This window comes from Arachis ipaensis, chromosome B08, assembly GCF_000816755.2.
Source record: "Arachis ipaensis cultivar K30076 chromosome B08, Araip1.1, whole genome shotgun sequence".
Taxonomy (NCBI): Eukaryota; Viridiplantae; Streptophyta; class Magnoliopsida; order Fabales; family Fabaceae; genus Arachis; species Arachis ipaensis.
In genome coordinates, this window is record NC_029792.2 from 19,649,720 (window position 1) to 19,656,525 (window position 6,806).

A 6,806-nucleotide genomic window follows, 5' to 3' on the forward strand; every position below is an offset into this window, starting at 1 on the left:
CTACTTACCTATAAGCCGTAGTGAATTCCTTGTTCTTATTCTCCAGTTCTTGCCAAGGACTACAGTTGAAACCTCACGACAAAAGTTGGTGTTTAGGTCAATAACCATCCACTTCCGTACACATCAGAATCCTGTTAATCAAACTATTTGCAAATGTATGCTTATTTGTTGAATACTATTCATTAATCAGACATTCATATGTTTTCCTAACTTTAATTTTTCCAGATGCAGTGTGTGCCTGCAATATCAATGGTTTATATATCAAATAAATATGCTGGGATGGACAATGCATTATTATTTCCATGGTTGGACACACAGCGTGTTGTTTCAGGTATATTTTTAGACTTTTAATTTGGCATGGTGACTACCTGTGACAAAAGTTCCTGAGTCAATAGGCTAATATGTTCTATACATTGGCATCATGATAGTTTGTACTATACAACTTATTTTGGATTTAAAAATTCCTTGTAATGTAAGCGATATAAATAATAAACAAAAGAGTAAAGTATCGTTTTTGTCCCCAATGTTTGGGGTAAATCCTATTTGTGTCCCTAACGTTTAAATCGTTCTATTTGTATCCCTAACATTTAAATCGTTCTATTTGTATCCCTAATGTTTGTAAAAGTAATTCAATGATATCCTGCCGTCAATTACACATCATGAGCGCTTTAGTTTGAGTTTTAAAAATCTCTTCTTGAAGTTAGAATACAAATGTCTGGGATTGAATCGATGATCTACTCCGAAAAATAGCTCATCAAATGTTGAAACAAATTCCTACAACATTTACATAATTCACTTTTCTAGGGACATAATTGAATCTAAACACAAATAGTGGGTATAATATTAAAATCGAACATATCCAAGTGAGACCTAATTGAGAATGAATACATCCAAGTGAGAATAATTGAAAAATATAATCTGATTTGTTAGTATAATTGATAGTAGGATAACATTGAATCACTTTTATAAACGTTAAGGATACAAATAGGACGATTTAAACGTTAGGGACATAAATAGAACTTACCCCAAACGTTGGGGGCAAAAATGATACTTTACTCTAAACAAAATTAACTATTAGTTACATAGAATGTACCTGCCATTGTATGCATTGGTAAATTAGAGCACTTGTGATTTCTTATTCAAGATTTCTGAAGACCTCTTTGTAAACCACGTTGTCAGTCTCCCTAACTCTATCATCATCATGACATAGAAGTATCTTTAGACCTTTTTTATTTGTAACCCTTGAAACGGCAACATACAATTGTCCATGGGTAAAAACAGGCTTTTTTAATATCAAACCAACTTTCGATAACGATTGACCTTGACTTTTATTAATAGTCATTGCATAGGATACCATGATAGGGAATTGTGTGCGTTGGAATTTGAACGGTATCCTATGGTCGGATGGGCTTAAAGTCATCCTTGGAATGAACACCTTTTGACTTGCGTTTTTTCCTAAGATGCTTTTAGCTTCTAATATGTGTTTTCCAAGCTTTGTGAGAACCATCCGGGTCCCATTGCACAAACCTATAGAGTGATCGATGTTTCGAAGTAACATGACGGGAGTACCTACCTTAAGTGTTAAGTCGTGGTTTGGCACCCCAGAGCACCTAATTGTGTTTAGGAGTTCAGGAGTGTGGACAAAAGCTAATATGTCATTATTGTTCTCCGTAGGGCATGCTTTGTCACTGCTGAAATATGTTTGTGCTTCAATTGGGTTTAAACTCATCATGTACCTATTGATTTCATCAACCAACTCCAATGTGGGTGCGAGAATAGCTCGATCTTCAACTTGCATATCACAGTTCATTCCGCTCATCATTTCTGGGTAAATTTCTCTACAAATAGCAACTATGGGATCATCCCACTCCTTTATGAGGATGTCATCTGGAATTTCAACATTGTCCGCTCCATCCATAGATCTTCCACATCTCCCATCTCCAATGCTTAAAATCCAATCTGCAAACTCCTTTAGTTCTCTACAACTTTGATCGCCATTTGCCCCTTGTAGGCGCATGTTCTTGGTAAGTGTCATCAACTTACATCTATTCCAAATGTATGATGAATTAATTGTTGCATTTACAATCTCCTGTCTAGTCCCTTTGGGTATCACGGGTAATATTTGTCTAAAATCTCCTCCAAACACAATTGTCTTCCCTCCAAATAGTTGTTCCTCGCTTCTTGAGTTGTTAAACCTCAAAATATCTCGCATTGTCCTATCAAGAGCTTCTATACAATATCTGTTCACCATAGGAGCTTCATCCCATATTATTAGCTTCGTCTTAATCAGCAAATCAGCTAATGGACTTCCTTGTTTTATGTTGCATGTTGAAAACTCATCAAGATTTAGGGGGATTGCAAAACGTGCATGAGTTGTCCTTCCACCAGGTAGTAGCAAAGATGCTATTCCGCTTGATGCTACAGTCAATACTATTTGACCTTTGGATCTTAACCCAGATGCTAAAGTCTTCCAAAAAAATGTCTTTCCTGTACCACCATATCCATATAAGAAGAAAACTCCACCTTCCTTTTTGTTAACAGCATCCATAACTTGTTTGTATACACCTTTCTGCTCATCAGTTAGCTGTGATAGTTGAATGTTGTGTTCATATGAGAGTCTACGTCTATCATAACAAAGCTCATCACATATTAGCCGATTCACTCCTATTGTCATCAAATCAGTTGAATATGCATCCAAATCGGGATACGACATAGATTGAAAATCTTTAAGACTCTTATTGTGACTTTTCAACTTGTTCTCAATGTCTATAAGGGTGAAATCCTTAAGCTCTTCGTCGGACAAAGTAAGGTCTGTGCAAGTAAGATAAATTTATCAAGTGCATCGCAAAAATGTATAGCTTATCAACTTAGTATATAGAATAATCAAACTAATATTTGTAGTTACCTGGGTTGTCAAGAATTCTTCTTTGGCGATGTAATATGTCATCGAAAAGCAAAGTCCATGTATTTTCCCATACATGTTCAGGTCTTGCCATTGAATTTGAAAATAGTAGTGTTGCAAATAACTTTCGCAAATAATCTCCAGATCCCCAACTGCTTGCTTCCTCGATTGCATCAATGTATTCTTTGTCATCATCCAATAGACCACGTGCGTAGCATGCATCCCTGAATGTTTCGTACAAAACATCATCCACGGTTCTGATCTCTTCGTAGGAAATAGGACCTCTCACAAAGTTTAAGAGTAGTCTTAATAATAAATTTCACCAGACCCCGGTGGCACAAAAAAAATCCTACCAATAACCGATGTGATTTCCGTGGTGCCCAAACCCTTTCTTGTGCCTTCCAAACAAACTTTGTAGGAAACTCTGCATAAGTTAGAGAACGGGCTTCTTGGTATTCTTTGTTTGCCTCAAACCATCCCAAAAACATCGACTCCTTCGTAGAAGCTTGTCTAGCAACCTCATCAAGGTTCTCATGGTCTTTGAATATCACTGGTTGCTCATTGGGCAAATGAAATCCGAGCCTAATTACAGATGGATCTCTGTAATGAATATTATATCCAAAAATTCTCCACGCTGCCTCACATGGAGATATGTACCTACAGTCATAATACATGCTAACTTCATCAACTTCATCCTCCTCGGCATTTCCGTTTGCAGTTTTGTAGAAAGTCGCTGTGACACGATCATTTCCTTTGTTCACGTATTTGAATAAATACTTGATTGATCTTGATTGGTTACACCACTCAACATTTATGTGTGCCCCATATCTCAATAGTAAGAACCTATTGTGTGGAACCACATATCTATTGTCAAGGTCAACACCTATTTTGGTGATTACCTTTCCGTCATCTTTACGTCTATATATTGGATAACCATCGTCATCAATTGAGGTTGTCTCAACAAATCTTTTTAGGAAATGTCAGATACATTTGCCATTTTCCATGCAAGGCGAGTCTTTTCTAGCAGAACCGCATGGGCCATGCATCATGTGCTTTTTCACAGCATCATAATATTCTGGGTCTTTATCCTTATCTGAAATTTCTGCAGATATAATTCGATCAATGTCCTCTCCAGTAGGATATTTATCATCACGATGTAAGAATACCAGTATGTGAACGTGAGGAAGTCCACATTTTTGAAACTCAATAGTATATAACACTGCAAAAAAGATTAAAATAAAAGTCATTTGGTTAGACCTTATTAATCCTATTTTGAGTATAGTGTTGGAGTAATGTCTTAAGAGGCTATGTAAAGTTTCTTTTTTAATATGCCTATTAAAATAATAAAATATAGATTCAATCCCTACTAAAATGACTTTTCAGCAAATTTCAAACAAAAGTAATAGTTTTACTATCTTCCACACCTTAACATATGTGTTCTAATACTATAATAAATATGTTCGTGCATGGTGCATCCAATGGTGATTTAAGTCACTGAGCACGTGAATTGAAACATGGCATGATACTAAGGTCCTCCCTATATATGTTCTAATGCTTTCTCAGATATAATCAGCAACCATTATTTCTCTAAATAAAAATTATTTGAATAATTAAACTTTTACATGCACAATATTCGAATCTGCCTACAATATTTCTTGGTATGCCTAAATCACATATGAATGAATAATTTACCTGCAATGACTCTTCCAAAAATTTTTTTCGTCTTGATTTCTTTGATTAGTTGATCTAATTTCACTTTAAAAGCTCTACAAACCATGTCTGGTCGGTCCTCTGCATTTAATTCTCTGTTCCTTAAAAAATCTTCAAGCTCTGGCCATTTTGGATTGCATGTAAATGTTATGAATAAGTCTGGGTATCCCACAACTTTACAAATAGCCATTGCATCTTGATAATTTTGTATCATATACCTAGGACCTCCCGTAAATGATGATGGTAAGATAATATGCTTCCCTCGAGATGACGGGGTGGTTTCCCCATTGAGAACTGCTTCTTTTAAACCCTTGTACAATTCACATCTTAATTTTTCTTGCTCAAGACGTATGAAATTGAGTCTCGCAGACTCAATCATCGAATAGCTGTCGACTAAAAACTGTTGGAATTATCTCCTTGAATACAACAATGGTGATCCATCGGCCAATCTTTCTTGTATCCGAAATGCAAAGAATTCTTTCATTGTAACTTCTTTTCTACCTTTGCCACCATTTGTAAATCTCTTGTTAAGCATTATATCCTCCTTATAGCCATCCTCACCGTATGGAAACAACAATGGATATTGTAATCCCAAGTAAGCTGGATTAAGTTGATTGATGCGTTGTAATCTTCCTCCTTTTGTCTCAACAACAATGTCACGGTCAGTCCTATCCATATCGAAATCTCCTACGATTAGTGCAGCTACCTCATTGGTTGTAGGTAAGTTATATCTTCTACCATCCCTCCCTCTTTTACCCAACAATCTAAGCTTTACATTGCATGTTGAATCAGCAGCCATTGACTCCCTAACCATTTGAAATGCCTTTACCAAGACATTGTTCTCATCCAGCATATCCTTTAAGTCTTTAACAATGTCTTTGTGTATACTGTTCTTTTCTTCTCCACTGAAAGCAATTTTTTTTGTTAATGAGCAGTATCTAATAAAGCCAGGATGCAATAAATTAAATATTGAGAGAGATTTCTATTGGCGTAGGATACAATAAATTCAAATAAAAAATATTTACTTAAATAGTTTGATATTTATACCAAAATTAATTTGTATCTATCTAATAATTTATTGGCCAAATAGTTTTTACAGCATATGTGAAATAATAAGAAAACTAAATAAGTAAATAAATTTTCTTTTGTGTATATAAGTAAAATTAACTATTGAGAGAGATTTTTATTTAGCGTAGGATTGAGTAAATTTAAATAAAAATATTAGTTAAATAAATCAATAACCAAATTAGCAAATTAATCTATAAATGGTTGATAATTATGTATTCCTTAAAGATTAGTTATGTACCTCACAATAGATATGCGATTTTGTATCTCATTTTAGGTATCAAAGACAGAGCTGTGCGAATTTAGCATTGCTGCCTTCTGGTGGTATTAGGCTACCCATCAGATGATAATTTTCCCCACACAAAATGAAAGTAGGAGGACCCCGTGAACAATTAATTCTGCGATCAATCTTTGCCCCCATTGACGTGAATTGAAACATACTATTGTATGCTCTTATGTTTTCACGAAAATGTTTGCTCTTGACACCATTCCCATATAATAAATCGTATAAGACCTTAGGAGCTTGTTGTAGTTGTGGTATTTGAACTTGTCCTCCTCTATAGCATGTTGTATACTTTGGTGCACTTGTATTATAATGCTTCTTTGATCTTTCATCATACAAAAAAAGAGTATGCCAGTGTTCACACTTGTGAATTACATACCCCATGTGCAAATAATCTGTTGAGGCCCAAAAATTAATTATTTATATGTAGTTGCAAATGTTGAATTGGAGATGCAGACCTAATAACACTAATTATTCTACAAATAGCTCCTCTAATATACCTTTGTTAACATGGGTTTGACTTGGTTCTCCATCGCATGCTATATGTGATGTGGAATCTATTTCTCCAACTATTTTACAAACATTATCTCAAATTAGTAGTAAAATGTACAATTTTTTAACCTAGCCAATTGAAATGAAAATATCCTGATCCAACATAACTTTGAGAATTACCTTTAGTAGAGTGAGAAAAGTTACCTTCTTTTCTATCTTGTGATTTGGTTCTTTTGTCTCTTCGCTCCTTTGTTGTTTGCTCTATCATTATGAGACTCTATTGTTCAAGTATCTTAAATAACCCATTAATGATAATCCATGAAGTTAAAACATTTCATTGGCTTACCTGTATTT

At 34.9% G+C, this 6,806-nt stretch overlaps 1 pseudogene; it reads right to left on the bottom strand.

Moving 5' to 3' along the window:
* On the bottom strand, positions 1,136-5,096 carry LOC107610696 (annotated as a pseudogene).